The following is a 22209-nucleotide window of genomic DNA, read 5'->3' as shown; positions in this document are numbered from 1 at the left end:
AGTCAGATACTCGAGTCTCCGCCCCATATGTTTCGCAGCTGTTAGATAGCAAAAAAAACATGCAGGGATTGCCTGCCATACACGGGCAATCCTCACATTTTTTTGGGGGTGTCTAACAGCTGCGAAACATGTAGGGTGGAGAATCAAGCATCTCACTCGAGCACCCGCGATACTCAGTGCATACCCGAGCACCCAATGCAAACTCGATTATCGACCACTTGCACTCAACACTGGTCGTCATATTGTCATCAATTTTTTTTTTTTACTTTTGAAAAAACCCTAATCCTAACCTCAACCCTAAGCCCAACCGTAACCCTAACTCCAACCCTAAGCCCAACACTAACACAACCTTAACCCCAACCGTAACCCTAACACAAACCGAACCCCAACACTAACCCCAACCCTAACCCCAACCCTATCTCCAACCCCAACTCCAACCCCAACTCCAACCCCAACCCTAACCATAACACAACCCTAACCCCAACCCTAGCACAAGCCAAAGCCTAACTCCAACCCTAAGCCACACACTATCCCTAACACAACCCTACCCCAACCCTAACCCCAACCGTAACACATCCTTAACCCTACCACAACCCTAACCCCAACCCCAACCGTAACACAACCCTAACCCTAACACAACCTTAATCCCAACCGTAACCCTAACACAAACCGAACCCCAACACTAACCCCAACCCTAACTCCAACCCCAACTCCAACCCCAACTCCAACCCCAACCCTAACCATAACACAACCCTACCCCAACCCTAACCCCAACCGTAACACAACCTTAACCCTACCACAACCCTAACCCCAACCCCAACCGTAACACAACCTTAACCCTAACACAACCCCAACCCTAACTCCAACCGTAACACAACCCAAACACAACCTTAACCCTAACACAATCCTAACCCCAACCCTAACTGCAAAGAATGAAAAAAATTACTATTATATTATTTTATAATTTTTATATGCCTAAGGGGATGACAAAGGGGGATTTGATTAACTAATTATTGGCTTCTGATCACTGTGATATGGTTTATCACAGTGATCAAAAGGAACCAATAGAAAAAATGATCTGCTGTTGCTGGGTATCGGCTGGCAGATCTCAGTGGGCGCACTGCGCATGCACCCGCCATTTATTTTTCAGAAGATGACGCGGAGGGCCGGTAGACATATCAGGAAGGCCCGAGGATGGCAGAGGTACCGGGGGGCTCGAGGGATTATTTCTCCTCTGACATCTATATCATGTCAGAAAAGAGAGAAATGATTATAACAGCGGGCACACTTTTTTATTTTACCTGATCGCCATTATTCATTCAATAACAGCGATCATGTAATCAGGAATTGGAAAATCCAGCCCTGATCATGTTTTCCAGGGTCTCAGCCCTGGTAGCTGAAACCCCAGAGATTTTCAAGCTCTGGGAGGCGCTACAGCCTTATTCCTGATCACCGTGAGGGAATCAAGCCCCTTAGCGGCCACCGTTTTAATGCTCATCGGCGGTCGTTAAGGGAAAAATAAATCCAAACCTACAGGGCCCTGTGTAATAGTGATTGCCCCCCCCCCCCTTAAAACATAAATTAACTTTGGTTTATCAGATCTTTGGGAAGCTGAGTACAATTTCCCTAGCCACACACAGGCCTGATTACTGCCACACCTGTTCTCAATCAAGAAATCACTTAAATAGGACCTGTCTGACAAAGTGAAGTAGACCAAAAGATCCTCAAAAGCTAGACATCATGCTGAGATCCAAAGAAATTCAGGAACAAATGAAAAACAAAGTAATTGAGAACTATCAGTCTAGGAAAGGTAATAAAGCCATTTCAAAAGCTTTGGGACTCCAGCGATCCACACTGAGAGCCATTATCCACAAATGGCGAAAACATGGAACAGTGGTGAACCTTCCCAGGAGTAACTAGCTGACCAAAATTACCCCAAGAATGACCCCACAACAACATCCAAAGAACTGCAGGCCTCATTTGCCTCAGTTAAGGTCAGTGTTCATGACTCCACCATAAGAAAGAAACCACTGCTGAGCAAAAAGACCATAAAGGCTCGTCTCAGTTTTGCCAGAAAACATCTTGATGATAGCCAAGACTTTAGGGAGAATATTCTGTGGACTGACGAGACAAAAGTTTAACTTTTTGGAAGGTGTATGTCCCATTACATCTGGCATAAAAGTAACACAGCATTTCAGAAAAGAAACATCATACCAACTGTAAAATATAGTGGTGGTAGTGTGATTGTCTGGGGCTGTTTTGCTGCTTCAGGACCTGGAAAACTTGCTGTGGTAAATGGAACCATGAAAAATCCTGAAGGAGAATGTCTGGCGATCTGTTGGTGACTTCAAGCTGAAGAGCACTTGGGTTATGCAGCAGGACAATGATCCAAAACACGCCAGCAAGTCCACCTCCGAATGGCTTAAGAAAAACAAAATGAAGACTTTGGAGTGGCCTAGTCAAAGTCTTGACCTTAATCTGATTGAGATGTTATGGCCGGACCTTAAAAAGGCGATTCATGGTCTGACACCCTGCAATGTGGCTGATTTACAACAATTTTGCAAAGATGAGCGGCCAAAATTCCTCCAGAGCGTTGTAAAGACTCATTGCCAGTTATCACAAACGCTTGATTGCAGTTGTTGCTGCTAAGGGCCCAACCTGTTATTAGGTTTTGGGGGCAATCACTTTCTCACACAGGGCCCTGTAGGTTTGGATTTCTTTTTTCTCTTAATAATAAAGAACTTCCTTTATAACCTGCATTCTGTGGTTTCTTGTCTTTCTCTAATATTTACATTTGTTTTGTGATCTGAAACATTTAAGTCACAAACATGCAAAAGAATAAGAAATCACCAAGGGGGCAAAGACTTTTCACACCATTGTACACAGCTCAGCAGATGGTATCACACAGGATTAGATACACAGCTCAGCAGACAGTATCACACAGGATTAGATACACAGCTCAGCAGACAGTATCATACAGGATAGGATTAGATACACGGCTCAGCAGACAGTATCACACAGGATAGGATTAGATACACGGCTCAGCAGACAGCATCACACAGGATAGGATTAGATACACGGCTCAGCAGACAGTATCACACAGGATAGGATTAGATACACGGCTCAGCAGACAGTATCACACAGGATAGGATTAGATACACGGCTCAGCAGACAGCATCACACAGGAGAGGATTAGATACACGGCTCAGCAGACAGTATCACACAGGATAGGATTAGATACACGGCTCAGCAGACAGTATCACACAGGATAGGATGAGATACACGGCTCAGCAGTCAGCATCACACAGGATAGGATTAGATACAGGGCTCAGCAGACAGTATCACACAGGATAGGATTAGATACAAGGCTCAGCAGACAGTATCACACAGGATAGGATTAGATACACGGCTCAGCAGACAGTATCACACAGGAGAGGATTAGATACAGGGCTCAGAAGACAGTATCACACAGGATAGGATTAGATACACGGCTCAGCAGACAGCATCACACAGGATAGGATTAGATACACGGCTCAGCAGACAGTATCACACAGGAGAGGATTAGATACAGGGCTCAGCAGACAGTATCACACAGGATAAGATTAGATACACGGCTCAGCAGACGGTATCACACAGGATAGGATTAGATACACGGCTCAGCAGACAGTATCACACAGCATAGGATTAGATACACGGCTCAGCAGACAGTATCACACAGGATAGGATTAGATACACGGCTCAGCAGACAGTATCACACAGGATAGGATTAGATACACGGCTCAGCAGACAGTATCACACAGGATAGGATTAGATACACGGCTCAGCAGACAGTATCACACAGGATAGGATTAGATACACGGCTCAGCAGACAGTATCACACAGGAGAGGATTAGATACACGGCTCAGTAGACAGTATCACACAGGATAGGATTAGATACACGGCTCAGCAGACAGTATCACACAGGATAGGATTAGATACACGGCTCAGCAGACAGTATCACACAGGATAGGATTAGATACACGGCTCAGCAGACAGCATCACACAGGATAGGATTAGATACAAGGCTCAGCAGACATTATCACACAGGATAGGATTAGATACATGGCTCAGCAGACAGTATCACACAGGATAGGATTAGATACACAGCTCAGCAGACAGTATCACACAGGAGAGGATTAGATACACGGCTCAGCAGACAGTATCACACAGGATAGGATTAGATACACAGCTCAGCAGACAGTATCACACAGGAGAGGATTAGATACACGGCTCAGCAGACAGTATCACACAGGAGAGGATTAGATACACAGCTCAGCAGACAGTATCACACAGGAGAGGATTAGATACACAGCTCAGCAGACAGTATCACACAGGAGAGGATTAGATACACAGCTCAGCAGACAGTATCACACAGGAGAGGATTAGATACACAGCTCAGCAGACAGTATCATACAGGATATGATTAGATACACGGCTCAGAAGACAGTATCACATAGGATAGGATTAGATACACAGCTCAGCAGACAGTATCACACAGGATAGGATTAGATACACGGCTCAGCAGACAGTATCACACAGGATAGGATTAGATACACGGCTCAGCAGACAGTATCACACAGGATAGGATTAGATACACGGCTCAGCAGACAGTATCACACAGGATAGGATTAGATACACGGCTCAGCAGACAGTATCACACAGGATAGGATTAGATACACGGCTCAGCAGACAGCATCACACAGGATAGGATTAGATACACGGCTCAGCAGACAGCATCACACAGGATAGGATTAGATACACGGCACAGCAGACAGTATCACACAGGATTAGATACACAGCTCAGCAGACAGTATCATACAGGATAGGATTAGATACACGGCTCAGCAGACAGTATCACACAGGATAGGATTAGATACACGGCTCAGCAGACAGTATCATACAGGATAGGATTAGATACACGGCTCAGCAGACAGTATCACACAGGATAGGATTAGATACACGGCTCAGCAGACAGCATCACACAGGATAGGATTAGATACACGGCACAGCAGACAGTATCACACAGGATAGGATTAGATACACGGCTCAGCAGAGAGTATCACACAGGATAGGATTAGATACACAGCTCAGCAGACAGTATCACACAGGATAGGATTAGATACACGGCTCAGCAGACAGTATCACACAGGATAGGATTAGATACACGGCTCAGCAGACAGCATCACACGGGATAGGATTAGATACACGGCTCAGCAGACAGTATCACACAAGATAGGATTAGATACACGGCTCAGCAGACAGTATCACACAGGATTAGATACACGTCTCAGCAGACAGTATCACACAGGATAGGATTAGATACACGGCTCAGCAGACAGCATCACACAGGATAGGATTAGATACACGGCTCAGCAGACAGTATCACACAGGATAGGATTAGATACACGGCTCAGCAGACAGTATCACACAGGATAGGATTAGATACACGGCTCAGCAGACAGCATCACACAGGAGAGGATTAGATACACGGCTCAGCAGACAGTATCACACAGGATAGGATTAGATACACGGCTCAGCAGACAGTATCACACAGGATAGGATGAGATACACGGCTCAGCAGTCAGCATCACACAGGATAGGATTAGATACAGGGCTCAGCAGACAGTATCACACAGGATAGGATTAGATACAAGGCTCAGCAGACAGCATCACACAGGAGAGGATTAGATACAGGGCTCAGAAGACAGTATCACACAGGATAGGATTAGATACACGGCTCAGCAGACAGCATCACACAGGATAGGATTAGATACAGGGCTCAGCAGACAGTATCACACAGGATAAGATTAGATACACGGCTCAGCAGACGGTATCACACAGGATAGGATTAGATACACGGCTCAGCAGACAGTATCACACAGGAGAGGATTAGATACACGGCTCAGTAGACAGTATCACACAGGATAGGATTAGATACACGGCTCAGCAGACAGTATCACACAGGATAGGATTAGATACACGGCTCAGCAGACAGTATCACACAGGATAGGATTAGATACACGGCTCAGCAGACAGTATCACACAGGATAGGATTAGATACACGGCTCAGCAGACAGTATCACACAGGAGAGGATTAGATACACGGCTCAGTAGACAGTATCACACAGGATAGGATTAGATACACGGCTCAGCAGACAGTATCACACAGGAGAGGATTAGATACAGGGCTCAGCAGACAGTATCACACAGGATAAGATTAGATACACGGCTCAGCAGACGGTATCACACAGGATAGGATTAGATACACGGCTCAGCAGACAGTATCACACAGCATAGGATTAGATACACGGCTCAGCAGACAGTATCACACAGGATAGGATTAGATACACGGCTCAGCAGACAGTATCACACAGGATAGGATTAGATACACGGCTCAGCAGACAGTATCACACAGGATAGGATTAGATACACGGCTCAGCAGACAGTATCACACAGGATAGGATTAGATACACGGCTCAGCAGACAGTATCACACAGGAGAGGATTAGATACACGGCTCAGTAGACAGTATCACACAGGATAGGATTAGATACACGGCTCAGCAGACAGTATCACACAGGATAGGATTAGATACACGGCTCAGCAGACAGTATCACACAGGATAGGATTAGATACACGGCTCAGCAGACAGCATCACACAGGATAGGATTAGATACAAGGCTCAGCAGACATTATCACACAGGATAGGATTAGATACATGGCTCAGCAGACAGTATCACACAGGATAGGATTAGATACACAGCTCAGCAGACAGTATCACACAGGAGAGGATTAGATACACGGCTCAGCAGACAGTATCACACAGGATAGGATTAGATACACAGCTCAGCAGACAGTATCACACAGGAGAGGATTAGATACACGGCTCAGCAGACAGTATCACACAGGAGAGGATTAGATACACAGCTCAGCAGACAGTATCACACAGGAGAGGATTAGATACACAGCTCAGCAGACAGTATCACACAGGAGAGGATTAGATACACAGCTCAGCAGACAGTATCACACAGGAGAGGATTAGATACACAGCTCAGCAGACAGTATCATACAGGATATGATTAGATACACGGCTCAGAAGACAGTATCACATAGGATAGGATTAGATACACAGCTCAGCAGACAGTATCACACAGGATAGGATTAGATACACGGCTCAGCAGACAGTATCACACAGGATAGGATTAGATACACGGCTCAGCAGACAGTATCACACAGGATAGGATTAGATACACGGCTCAGCAGACAGTATCACACAGGATAGGATTAGATACACGGCTCAGCAGACAGTATCACACAGGATAGGATTAGATACACGGCTCAGCAGACAGCATCACACAGGATAGGATTAGATACACGGCTCAGCAGACAGCATCACACAGGATAGGATTAGATACACGGCACAGCAGACAGTATCACACAGGATTAGATACACAGCTCAGCAGACAGTATCATACAGGATAGGATTAGATACACGGCTCAGCAGACAGTATCACACAGGATAGGATTAGATACACGGCTCAGCAGACAGTATCATACAGGATAGGATTAGATACACGGCTCAGCAGACAGTATCACACAGGATAGGATTAGATACACGGCTCAGCAGACAGCATCACACAGGATAGGATTAGATACACGGCACAGCAGACAGTATCACACAGGATAGGATTAGATACACGGCTCAGCAGAGAGTATCACACAGGATAGGATTAGATACACAGCTCAGCAGACAGTATCACACAGGATAGGATTAGATACACGGCTCAGCAGACAGTATCACACAGGATAGGATTAGATACACGGCTCAGCAGACAGCATCACACGGGATAGGATTAGATACACGGCTCAGCAGACAGTATCACACAAGATAGGATTAGATACACGGCTCAGCAGACAGTATCACACAGGATTAGATACACGGCTCAGCAGACAGTATCACACAGGATAGGATTAGATACACGGCTCAGCAGACAGCATCACACAGGATAGGATTAGATACACGGCTCAGCAGACAGTATCACACAGGATAGGATTAGATACACGGCTCAGCAGACAGTATCACACAGGATAGGATTAGATACACGGCTCAGCAGACAGCATCACACAGGAGAGGATTAGATACACGGCTCAGCAGACAGTATCACACAGGATAGGATTAGATACACGGCTCAGCAGACAGTATCACACAGGATAGGATGAGATACACGGCTCAGCAGTCAGCATCACACAGGATAGGATTAGATACAGGGCTCAGCAGACAGTATCACACAGGATAGGATTAGATACAAGGCTCAGCAGACAGCATCACACAGGAGAGGATTAGATACAGGGCTCAGAAGACAGTATCACACAGGATAGGATTAGATACACGGCTCAGCAGACAGCATCACACAGGATAGGATTAGATACAGGGCTCAGCAGACAGTATCACACAGGATAAGATTAGATACACGGCTCAGCAGACGGTATCACACAGGATAGGATTAGATACACGGCTCAGCAGACAGTATCACACAGGAGAGGATTAGATACACGGCTCAGTAGACAGTATCACACAGGATAGGATTAGATACACGGCTCAGCAGACAGTATCACACAGGATAGGATTAGATACACGGCTCAGCAGACAGTATCACACAGGATAGGATTAGATACACGGCTCAGCAGACAGCATCACACAGGAGAGGATTAGATACAGGGCTCAGAAGACAGTATCACACAGGATAGGATTAGATACATGGCTCAGCAGACAGTATCACACAGGATAGGATTAGATACACAGCTCAGCAGACAGTATCACACAGGAGAGGATTAGATACACGGCTCAGCAGACAGTATCACACAGGAGAGGATTAGATACACAGCTCAGCAGACAGTATCACACAGGAGAGGATTAGATACACAGCTCAGCAGACAGTATCACACAGGAGAGGATTAGATACACAGCTCAGCAGACAGTATCACACAGGAGAGGATTAGATACACAGCTCAGCAGACAGTATCATACAGGATATGATTAGATACACGGCTCAGAAGACAGTATCACACAGGATAGGATTAGATACACGGCTCAGCAGACAGTATCACACAGGATAGGATTAGATACACGGCTCAGCAGACAGTATCACACAGGATAGGATTAGATACACGGCTCAGCAGACAGTATCACACAGGATAGGATTAGATACACGGCTCAGCAGACAGTATCACACAGGATAGGATTAGATACACGGCTCAGCAGACAGCATCACACAGGATAGGATTAGATACACGGCTCAGCAGACAGCATCACACAGGATAGGATTAGATACACGGCTCAGCAGACAGTATCACACAGGATAGGATTAGATACACGGCTCAGCAGACAGCATCACACAGGAGAGGATTAGATACACGGCTCAGCAGACAGTATCACACAGGATAGGATTAGATACACAGCTCAGCAGACAGTATCACACAGGAGAGGATTAGATACACGGCTCAGCAGACAGCATCACACAGGAGAGGATTAGATACACGGCTCAGCAGACAGTATCACACAGGATAGGATTAGATACACAGCTCAGCAGACAGTATCACACAGGAGAGGATTAGATACACGGCTCAGCAGACAGTATCACACAGGATAGGATTAGATACACGCTCAGCAGACAGTATCACACAGGACAGGATTAGATACACGGCTCAGCAGACAGTATCACACAGGAGAGGATTAGATACACGGCTCAGCAGACAGTATCACACAGGATAGGATTAGATACACGGCTCAGCAGACAGTATCATACAGGATAGGATTAGATACACGGCTCAGCAGACAGTATCACACAGGATAGGATTAGATACACGGCTCAGCAGACAGTATCACACAGGATAGGATTAGATACACGGCTCAGCAGACAGCATCACACGGGATAGGATTAGATACACGGCTCAGCAGACAGTATCACACAAGATAGGATTAGATACACGGCTCAGCAGACAGTATCACACAGGATTAGATACACGGCTCAGCAGACAGTATCACACAGGATAGGATTAGATACACGGCTCAGCAGACAGCATCACACAGGATAGGATTAGATACACGGCTCAGCAGACAGTATCACACAGGATAGGATTAGATACACGGCTCAGCAGACAGTATCACACAGGATAGGATTAGATACACGGCTCAGCAGACAGCATCACACAGGAGAGGATTAGATACACGGCTCAGCAGACAGTATCACACAGGATAGGATTAGATACACGGCTCAGCAGACAGTATCACACAGGATAGGATGAGATACACGGCTCAGCAGTCAGCATCACACAGGATAGGATTAGATACAGGGCTCAGCAGACAGTATCACACAGGATAGGATGAGATACACGGCTCAGCAGTCAGCATCACACAGGATAGGATTAGATACAAGGCTCAGCAGACAGCATCACACAGGAGAGGATTAGATACAGGGCTCAGAAGACAGTATCACACAGGATAGGATTAGATACACGGCTCAGCAGACAGCATCACACAGGATAGGATTAGATACAGGGCTCAGCAGACAGTATCACACAGGATAAGATTAGATACACGGCTCAGCAGACGGTATCACACAGGATAGGATTAGATACACGGCTCAGCAGACAGTATCACACAGGAGAGGATTAGATACACGGCTCAGTAGACAGTATCACACAGGATAGGATTAGATACACGGCTCAGCAGACAGTATCACACAGGATAGGATTAGATACACGGCTCAGCAGACAGTATCACACAGGATAGGATTAGATACACGGCTCAGCAGACAGCATCACACAGGAGAGGATTAGATACAGGGCTCAGAAGACAGTATCACACAGGATAGGATTAGATACATGGCTCAGCAGACAGTATCACACAGGATAGGATTAGATACACAGCTCAGCAGACAGTATCACACAGGAGAGGATTAGATACACGGCTCAGCAGACAGTATCACACAGGAGAGGATTAGATACACAGCTCAGCAGACAGTATCACACAGGAGAGGATTAGATACACAGCTCAGCAGACAGTATCACACAGGAGAGGATTAGATACACAGCTCAGCAGACAGTATCACACAGGAGAGGATTAGATACACAGCTCAGCAGACAGTATCATACAGGATATGATTAGATACACGGCTCAGCAGACAGTATCACACAGGATAGGATTAGATACACGGCTCAGCAGACAGTATCACACAGGATAGGATTAGATACACGGCTCAGCAGACAGTATCACACAGGATAGGATTAGATACACGGCTCAGCAGACAGTATCACACAGGATAGGATTAGATACACGGCTCAGCAGACAGCATCACACAGGATAGGATTAGATACACGGCTCAGCAGACAGCATCACACAGGATAGGATTAGATACACGGCTCAGCAGACAGTATCACACAGGATAGGATTAGATACACGGCTCAGCAGACAGCATCACACAGGAGAGGATTAGATACACGGCTCAGCAGACAGTATCACACAGGATAGGATTAGATACACAGCTCAGCAGACAGTATCACACAGGAGAGGATTAGATACACGGCTCAGCAGACAGCATCACACAGGAGAGGATTAGATACACGGCTCAGCAGACAGTATCACACAGGATAGGATTAGATACACAGCTCAGCAGACAGTATCACACAGGAGAGGATTAGATACACGGCTCAGCAGACAGTATCACACAGGATAGGATTAGATACACGCTCAGCAGACAGTATCACACAGGACAGGATTAGATACACGACTCAGCAGACAGTATCACACAGGAGAGGATTAGATACACGGCTCAGCAGACAGTATCACACAGGATAGGATTAGATACACGGCTCAGCAGACAGTATCATACAGGATAGGATTAGATACACGGCTCAGCAGACAGTATCACACAGGATAGGATTAGATACACGGCTCAGCAGACAGCATCACACAGGATAGGATTAGATACACGGCACAGCAGACAGTATCACACAGGATTAGATACACAGCTCAGCAGACAGCATCACACAGGATTAGATACACAGCTCAGCAGACAGTATCACACAGGATAAGATTAGATACACGGCTCAGCAGACAGTATCACACAGGATAGGATTAGATACACGGCTCAGCAGACAGCATCACACAGGATAGGATTAGATACACGGCTCAGCAGACAGTATCACACAGGATAGGATTAGATACACAGCTCAGCAGACAGTATCACACAGGAGAGGATTAGATACACGGCACAGCAGACAGTATCACACAGGATAGGATTAGATACACGGCTCAGCAGAGAGTATCACACAGGACAGGATTAGATACACAGCTCAGCAGACAGTATCACACAGGATAGGATTAGATACACGGCTCAGCAGAGAGTATCACACAGGATAGGATTAGATACACAGCTCAGCAGACAGTATCACACAGGATAGGATTAGATACACGGCTCAGCAGACAGTATCACACAGGATAGGATTAGATACACGGCTCAGCAGACAGCATCACACGGGATAGGATTAGATACACGGCTCAGCAGACAGTATCACACAAGATAGGATTAGATACACGGCTCAGCAGACAGTATCACACAGGATTAGATACACGGCTCAGCAGACAGTATCACACAGGATTAGATACACGGCTCAGCAGACAGTATCACACAGGATAGGATTAGATACACGGCTCAGCAGACAGCATCACACAGGATAGGATTAGATACACGGCTCAGCAGACAGTATCACACAGGATAGGATTAGATACACGGCTCAGCAGACAGTATCACACAGGATAGGATTAGATACACGGCTCAGCAGACAGCATCACACAGGAGAGGATTAGATACACGGCTCAGCAGACAGTATCACACAGGATAGGATTAGATACACGGCTCAGCAGACAGTATCACACAGGATAGGATGAGATACACGGCTCAGCAGTCAGCATCACACAGGATAGGATTAGATACAGGGCTCAGCAGACAGTATCACACAAGATAGGATTAGATACACGGCTCAGCAGACAGTATCACACAGGATTAGATACACGGCTCAGCAGACAGTATCACACAGGATTAGATACACGGCTCAGCAGACAGTATCACACAGGATAGGATTAGATACACGGCTCAGCAGACAGCATCACACAGGATAGGATTAGATACACGGCTCAGCAGACAGTATCACACAGGATAGGATTAGATACACGGCTCAGCAGACAGTATCACACAGGATAGGATTAGATACACGGCTCAGCAGACAGCATCACACAGGAGAGGATTAGATACACGGCTCAGCAGACAGTATCACACAGGATAGGATTAGATACACGGCTCAGCAGACAGTATCACACAGGATAGGATGAGATACACGGCTCAGCAGTCAGCATCACACAGGATAGGATTAGATACACGGCTCAGCAGACAGTATCACACAGGATAGGATTAGATACACGGCTCAGCAGACAGCATCACACAGGATAAGATTAGATACACGGCTCAGCAGACGGTATCACACAGGATAGGATTAGATACACGGCTCAGCAGACAGTATCACACAGGAGAGGATTAGATACACGGCTCAGTAGACAGTATCACACAGGATAGGATTAGATACACGGCTCAGCAGACAGTATCACACAGGATAGGATTAGATACACGGCTCAGCAGACAGTATCACACAGGATAGGATTAGATACACGGCTCAGCAGACAGCATCACACAGGAGAGGATTAGATACAGGGCTCAGAAGACAGTATCACACAGGATAGGATTAGATACATGGCTCAGCAGACAGTATCACACAGGATAGGATTAGATACACAGCTCAGCAGACAGTATCACACAGGAGAGGATTAGATACACAGCTCAGCAGACAGTATCACACAGGAGAGGATTAGATACACAGCTCAGCAGACAGTATCACACAGGATAGGATTAGATACACAGCTCAGCAGACAGTATCACACAGGAGAGGATTAGATACACGGCTCAGCAGACGGTATCACACAGGATAGGATTAGATACACGGCTCAGCAGACAGTATCACACAGGATAGGATTAGATACAGGGCTCAACAGACAGTATCACACAGGATAAGATTAGATACACGGCTCAGCAGACGGTATCACACAGGATAGGATTAGATACACGGCTCAGCAGACAGTATCACACAGGAGAGGATTAGATACACGGCTCAGTAGACAGTATCACACAGGATAGGATTAGATACACGGCTCAGCAGACAGTATCACACAGGATAGGATTAGATACACGGCTCAGCAGACAGTATCACACAGGATAGGATTAGATACACGGCTCAGCAGACAGCATCACACAGGAGAGGATTAGATACAGGGCTCAGAAGACAGTATCACACAGGAGAGGATTAGATACACAGCTCAGCAGACAGTATCACACAGGAGAGGATTAGATACACGGCTCAGCAGACAGTATCACACAGGAGAGGATTAGATACACAGCTCAGCAGACAGTATCACACAGGAGAGGATTAGATACACAGCTCAGCAGACAGTATCACACAGGAGAGGATTAGATACACAGCTCAGCAGACAGTATCATACAGGATATGATTAGATACACGGCTCAGAAGACAGTATCACACAGGATAGGATTAGATACACGGCTCAGCAGACAGTATCACACAGGATAGGATTAGATACACGGCTCAGCAGACAGTATCACACAGGATAGGATTAGATACACGGCTCAGCAGACAGTATCACACAGGATAGGATTAGATACACGGCTCAGCAGACAGTATCACACAGGATAGGATTAGATACACGGCTCAGCAGACAGCATCACACAGGATAGGATTAGATACACGGCTCAGCAGACAGCATCACACAGGATAGGATTAGATACACGGCTCAGCAGACAGTATCACACAGGATAGGATTAGATACACGGCTCAGCAGACAGCATCACACAGGAGAGGATTAGATACACGGCTCAGCAGACAGTATCACACAGGATAGGATTAGATACACAGCTCAGCAGACAGTATCACACAGGAGAGGATTAGATACACGGCTCAGCAGACAGTATCACACAGGATAGGATTAGATACACGCTCAGCAGACAGTATCACACAGGACAGGATTAGATACACGGCTCAGCAGACAGTATCACACAGGAGAGGATTAGATACACGGCTCAGCAGACAGTATCACACAGGATAGGATTAGATACACGGCTCAGCAGACAGTATCATACAGGATATGATTAGATACACGGCTCAGCAGACAGTATCATACAGGATATGATTAGATACACGGCTCAGCAGACAGTATCACACAGGAGAGGATTAGATACACAGCTCAGCAGACAGTATCACACAGGATAGGATTAGATACACGGCTCAGTAGACAGTATCACACAGGATAGGATTAGATACACGGCTCAGCAGACAGTATCACACAGGAGAGGATTAGATACACAGCTCAGCAGACAGTATCACACAGGATAGGATTAGATACACAGCTCAGCAGACAGCATCACACAGGATAGGATTAGATACAGGGCTCAGCAGACAGTATCACACAGGATAGGATTAGATACACGGCTCAGCAGACAGCATCACACAGGAGAGGATTAGATACAGGGCTCAGAAGACAGTATCACACAGGATAGGATTAGATACACGGCTCAGCAGACAGCATCACACAGGATAGGATTAGATACAGGGCTCAGCAGACAGTATCACACAGGATAAGATTAGATACACGGCTCAGCAGACGGTATCACACAGGATAGGATTAGATACACGGCTCAGCAGACAGTATCACAGATGATAGGATTAGATACACGGCTCAGCAGACAGTATCACACAGGATAGGATTAGATACACGGCTCAGCAGACAGTATCACACAGGATAGGATTAGATACACGGCTCAGTAGACAGTATCACACAGGATAGGATTAGATACACGGCTCAGCAGACAGTATCACACAGGATAGGATTAGATACACGGCTCAGCAGACAGTATCACACAGGATAGGATTAGATACACGGCTCAGCAGACAGTATCACACAGGATAGGATTAGATACACGGCTCAGCAGACAGCATCACACAGGAGAGGATTAGATACAGGGCACAGAAGACAGTATCACACAGGATAGGATTAGATACACAGCTCAGCAGACAGTATCACACAGGATAAGATTAGATACACAGCTCAGCAGACAGTATCACACAGGATAGGATTAGATACACGGCTCAGCAGACAGTATCACACAGGATAGGATTAGATACACAGCTCAGCAGACAGTATCACACAGGATAGGATTAGATACACGGCTCAGCAGACAGTATCACACAGCATAGGATTAGATACACTGCTCAGCAGACAGTATCACACAGGATAGGATTAGATACACGGCTCAGCAGACAGTATCACACAGGAGAGGATTAGATACACGGCTCAGCAGACAGTATCACACAGGATAGGATTAGATACACGGCTCAGCAGACAGTATCATACAGGATATGATTAGATACACGGCTCAGCAGACAGTATCACACAGGAGAGGATTAGATACACAGCTCAGCAGACAGTATCACACAGGATAGGATTAGATACAGGGCTCAGCAGACAGTATCACACAGGATAAGATTAGATACACGGCTCAGCAGACAGTATCACACAGGAGAGGATTAGATACACGGCTCAGCAGACAGTATCGTACAGGATATGATTAGATACACAGCTCAGCTGACAGTATCACACAGGATAGGATTAGATACACGGCTCAGCAGACAGTATCACACAGGATAGGATTAGATACACAGCTCAGCAGACAGTATCACACAGGATAGGATTAGATACACGGCTCAGCAGACAGTATCACACAGCATAGGATTAGATACACAGCTCAGCAGACAGTATCACACAGGATAGGATTAGATACACGGCTCAGCAGACAGTATCACACAGGATAGGATTAGATACACGGCTCAGCAGACAGTATCACACAGGATAGGATTAGATACACGGCTCAGCAGACAGTATCACACAGGATAGGATTAGATACACGGCTCAGCAGACAGTATCACACAGGATAGGATTAGATACACAGCTCAGCAGACAGTATCACACAGGATAGGATTAGATACACGGCTCAGCAGACAGTATCACACAGGATAAGATTAGATACACAGCTCAGCAGACAGTATCACACAGGAAAGGATTAGATACACGGCTCAGCAGACAGTATCACACAGGATAGGATTAGATACACAGCTCAGCAGACGGTATCACACAGGATAGGATTAGATACACGGCTCAGCAGACAGTATCACACAGGATAGGATTAGATACACGGCTCAGTAGACAGTATCACACAGGATAGGATTAGATACACAGCTCAGCAGGCAGTATCACACAGGAGAGGATTAGATACATGGCTCAGCAGACAGTATCACACAGGATAGGATTAGATACACGGCTCAGCAGACAGTATCACACATGATAGGATTAGATACACAGCTCAGCAGACAGTATCACACAGGATAGGATTAGATACACGGCTCAGCAGACAGTATCACACAGGATAGGATTAGATACACGGCTCAGCAGACAGTATCACACAGGATAGGATTAGATACACGGCTCAGCAGACAGTATCACACAGGATAGGATTAGATACACGGCTCAGCAGACAGTATCACACAGGATAGGATTAGATACACGGCTCAGCAGACAGTATCACACAGGATAGGATTAGATACGCGGCTCAGCAGACAGTATCACACAGGATAGGATTAGATACCCGGCTCAGCAGACAGTATCACACAGGATAGGATTAGATACACAGCTCAGCAGACAGTATCACACAGGATAGGATTAGATACACGGCTCAGCAGACAGTATCACACAGGATAGGATTAGATACACGGCTCAGCAGACAGTATCACACAGGATAGGATTAGATACACGGCTCAGCAGACAGTATCACACAGGATAGGATTAGATACACGGCTCAGCAGACAGTATCACACAGGATAGGATTAGATACACAGCTCAGCAGACAGTATCACACAGGATAGGATTAGATACACGGCTCAGCAGACAGTATCACACAGGATAGGATTAGATACACGGCTCAGCAGACAGTATCACACAGGATTAGATACACGGCTCAGCAGACAGTATCACACAGGATTAGATACACGGCTCAGCAGACAGTATCACACAGGATAGGATTAGATACACGGCTCAGCAGACAGTATCACACAGGATAGGATTAGATACACGGCTCAGCAGACAGTATCACACAGGATAGGATTAGATACACGGCTCAGCAGACAGTATCACACAGGATAGGATTAGATACACGGCTCAGCAGACGGTATCACACAGGATTAGATACACGGCTCAGCAGACAGTATCACACAGGATTAGATACACGGCTCAGCAGACAGTATCACACAGGATAGGATTAGATACACGGCTCAGCAGACAGTATCACACAGGATAGGATTAGATACACGGCTCAGCAGACAGTATCACACAGGATTAGATACACGGCTCAGCAGACAGTATCACACAGGATTAGATACACGGCTCAGCAGACAGTATCACACAGGATAGGATTAGATACACGGCTCAGCAGACAGCATCACACAGGATAGGATTAGATACACGGCTCAGCAGACAGTATCACACAGGATAGGATTAGATACACGGCTCAGCAGACAGTATCACACATGATAGGATTAGATACACAGCTCAGCAGACAGTATCACACAGGATAGGATTAGATACACGGCTCAGCAGACAGTATCACACAGGATAGGATTAGATACACGGCTCAGCAGACAGTATCACACAGGATAGGATTAGATACACGGCTCAGCAGACAGTATCACACAGGATAGGATTAGATACACGGCTCAGCAGACAGTATCACACAGGATAGGATTAGATACACGGCTCAGCAGACAGTATCACACAGGATAGGATTAGATACGCGGCTCAGCAGACAGTATCACACAGGATAGGATTAGATACCCGGCTCAGCAGACAGTATCACACAGGATAGGATTAGATACACAGCTCAGCAGACAGTATCACACAGGATAGGATTAGATACACGGCTCAGCAGACAGTATCACACAGGATAGGATTAGATACACGGCTCAGCAGACAGTATCACACAGGATAGGATTAGATACACGGCTCAGCAGACAGTATCACACAGGATAGGATTAGATACACGGCTCAGCAGACAGTATCTCACAGGATAGGATTAGATACACGGCTCAGCAGACAGTATCACACAGGATAGGATTAGATACACGGCTCAGCAGACAGTATCACACAGGATAGGATTAGATACACGGCTCAGCAGACAGTATCACACAGGATTAGATACATGGCTCAGCAGACAGTATCACACAGGATTAGATACACGGCTCAGCAGACAGTATCACACAGGATAGGATTAGATACACGGCTCAGCAGACAGTATCACACAGGATAGGATTAGATACACGGCTCAGCAGACAGTATCACACAGGATAGGATTAGATACACGGCTCAGCAGACAGTATCACACAGGATAGGATTAGATACACGGCTCAGCAGACAGTATCACACAGGATTAGATACACGGCTCAGCAGACAGTATCACACAGGATTAGATACACGGCTCAGCAGACAGTATCACACAGGATAGGATTAGATACACGGCTCAGCAGACAGTATCACACAGGATAGGATTAGATACACGGCTCAGCAGACAGTATCACACAGGATTAGATACACGGCTCAGCAGACAGTATCACACAGGATTAGATACACGGCTCAGCAGACAGTATCACACAGGATAGGATTAGATACACGGCTCAGCAGACAGCATCACACAGGATAGGATTAGATACACGGCTCAGCAGACAGTATCACACAGGATAGGATTAGATACACGGCTCAGCAGACAGTATCACACAGGATAGGATTAGATACACGGCTCAGCAGACAGTATCACACAGGATAGGATTAGATACACGGCTCAGTAGACAGTATCACACAGGATAGGATTAGATACAAGGCTCAGCAGACAGTATCACACAGGATAGGATTAGATACACAGCTCAGCAGACAGTATCACACAGGATAGGATTAGATACACAGCTCAGCAGACAGTATCACACAGGATAGGATTAGATACACGGCTCAGCAGACAGTATCACACAGGATAGGATTAGATACACGGCTCAGCAGACAGTATCACACAGGATAGGATTAGATACACAGCTCAGCAGACAGTATCACACAGGATAGGATTAGATACACAGCTCAGCAGACAGTATCACACAGGATAGGATTAGATACACAGCTCAGCACACAGTATCACACAGGATAGGATTAGATACACGGCTCAGCAGACAGTATCACACAGGATAGGATTAGATACACGGCTCAGCAGACAGTATCACACAGGATAGGATTAGATACACGGCTCAGCAGACAACATCACACAGGATAGGATTAGATACACGGCTCAGCAGACAGTATCATACAGGATAGGATTAGATACACGGCTCAGCAGACAGTATCACACAGGATATGATTAGATACACAGCTCAGCAGACAGTATCACACAGGATAGGATTAGATACACGGCTCAGCAGACAACATCACACAGGATAGGATTAGATACATGGCTCAGCAGACAGTATCACACAGGATAGGATTAGATACACGGCTCAGCAGACAGTATCACACAGGATAGGATTAGATACACGGCTCAGCAGACAGTATCACACAGGATAGGATTAGATACAGGGCTCAGCAGACAGTATCACACAGGATAGGATTAGATACACGGCTCAGCAGACAGTATCACACAGGATAGGATTAGATACACGGCTCAGCAGACAGTATCACACGGGATAGGATTAGATACACGGCTCAGCAGACAGCATCACACAGGATAGGATTAGATACACGGCTCAGCAGACAGTATCACACAGGAGAGGATTAGATACACGGCTCAGCAGACAGTATCACACAGGATAGTATTAGATACACGGCTCAGCAGACAGTATCACACAGGAGAGGATTAGATACACGGCTCAGCAGACAGTATCACACAGGATAGGATTAGATACACGGCTCAGCAGACAGTGTCACACAGGATAGGATTAGATACACGGCTCAGCAGACAGTATCACACAGGATAGGATTAGATACACGGCTCAGCAGACAGTATCACACAGGATAGGATTAGATACACGGCTCAGAAGACAGCATCACACAGGATAGGATTAGATACACGGCTCAGCAGACAGTATCACACAGGATAGGATTAGATACACAGCTCAGCAGACAGCATCACACAGGATAGGATTAGATACACGGCTCAGCAGACAGTATCACACAGGATAGGATTAGATACACGGCTCAGCAGACAGTATCACACAGGATAGGATTAGATACACGGCTCAGCAGACAACATCACACAGGATAGGATTAGATACATGGCTCAGCAGACAGTATCACACAGGATAGGATTAGATACACGGCTCAGCAGACAGTATCACACAGGATAGGATTAGATACACGGCTCAGCAGATAGTATCACACATGATAGGATTAGATACACGGCTCAGCAGACAGTATCACACAGGATTAGATACACGGCTCAGCAGACAGTATCACACAGGATTAGATACACGGCTCAGCAGACAGTATCACACAGGATTAGATACACTGCTCAGCAGACAGTATCACAAAGGATTAGATACACGGCACATTATAACCTTCTAATCTTCACTTTCTGTTTGTGATTTGTGGTCAATTTACAAGCAAAAGAATCAATGAATCCGAGTGAAGAAATCCCAGGAGGGATCAGCACTCCCATCATCCTGGAAGGGAAGGTTCCAGGAAGGTGATGCAGGGTGTAGACGACAGTGATGGTTCTGGTCCAGCCCTGCGCTATTATCTTTACTGCTGTAACATTGGGACCACAGTAGGTGAAGGTCGGTACTGGTTCTGACCCATGTAATTGCGGGACACCTGAAAATGTACAAAGTACCAGAGCAATGTCTCCCGGTACCGGGCTGTAGGTGCTGTATTGTGTGTGGCGGTTCTGCTCTGTCTCCGGGTACCGGGCT

The 22209-nt window shown here is 46.2% G+C and overlaps 1 protein-coding gene across 1 annotated transcript in view; it reads right to left on the bottom strand.

The window, feature by feature from the left end:
• ARID3C (AT-rich interaction domain 3C) overlaps nucleotides 1-22209 on the bottom strand; it is a 254624-nt gene that overhangs the window by 61361 nt on the left and 171054 nt on the right. The window lies entirely within an intron of this gene.

The sequence above is a fragment of the Phyllobates terribilis genome, unplaced genomic scaffold, assembly GCF_046119375.1.
Source record: "Phyllobates terribilis strain yellow unplaced genomic scaffold, ASM4611937v1 Scaffold_1__5_contigs__length_1240528914, whole genome shotgun sequence".
In the NCBI taxonomy this organism is placed as follows: Eukaryota; Metazoa; Chordata; class Amphibia; order Anura; family Dendrobatidae; genus Phyllobates; species Phyllobates terribilis.
The sequence above is the reverse complement of the archived record's forward strand: the minus strand, read 5'-3'. Positions and strand labels throughout refer to the sequence as shown.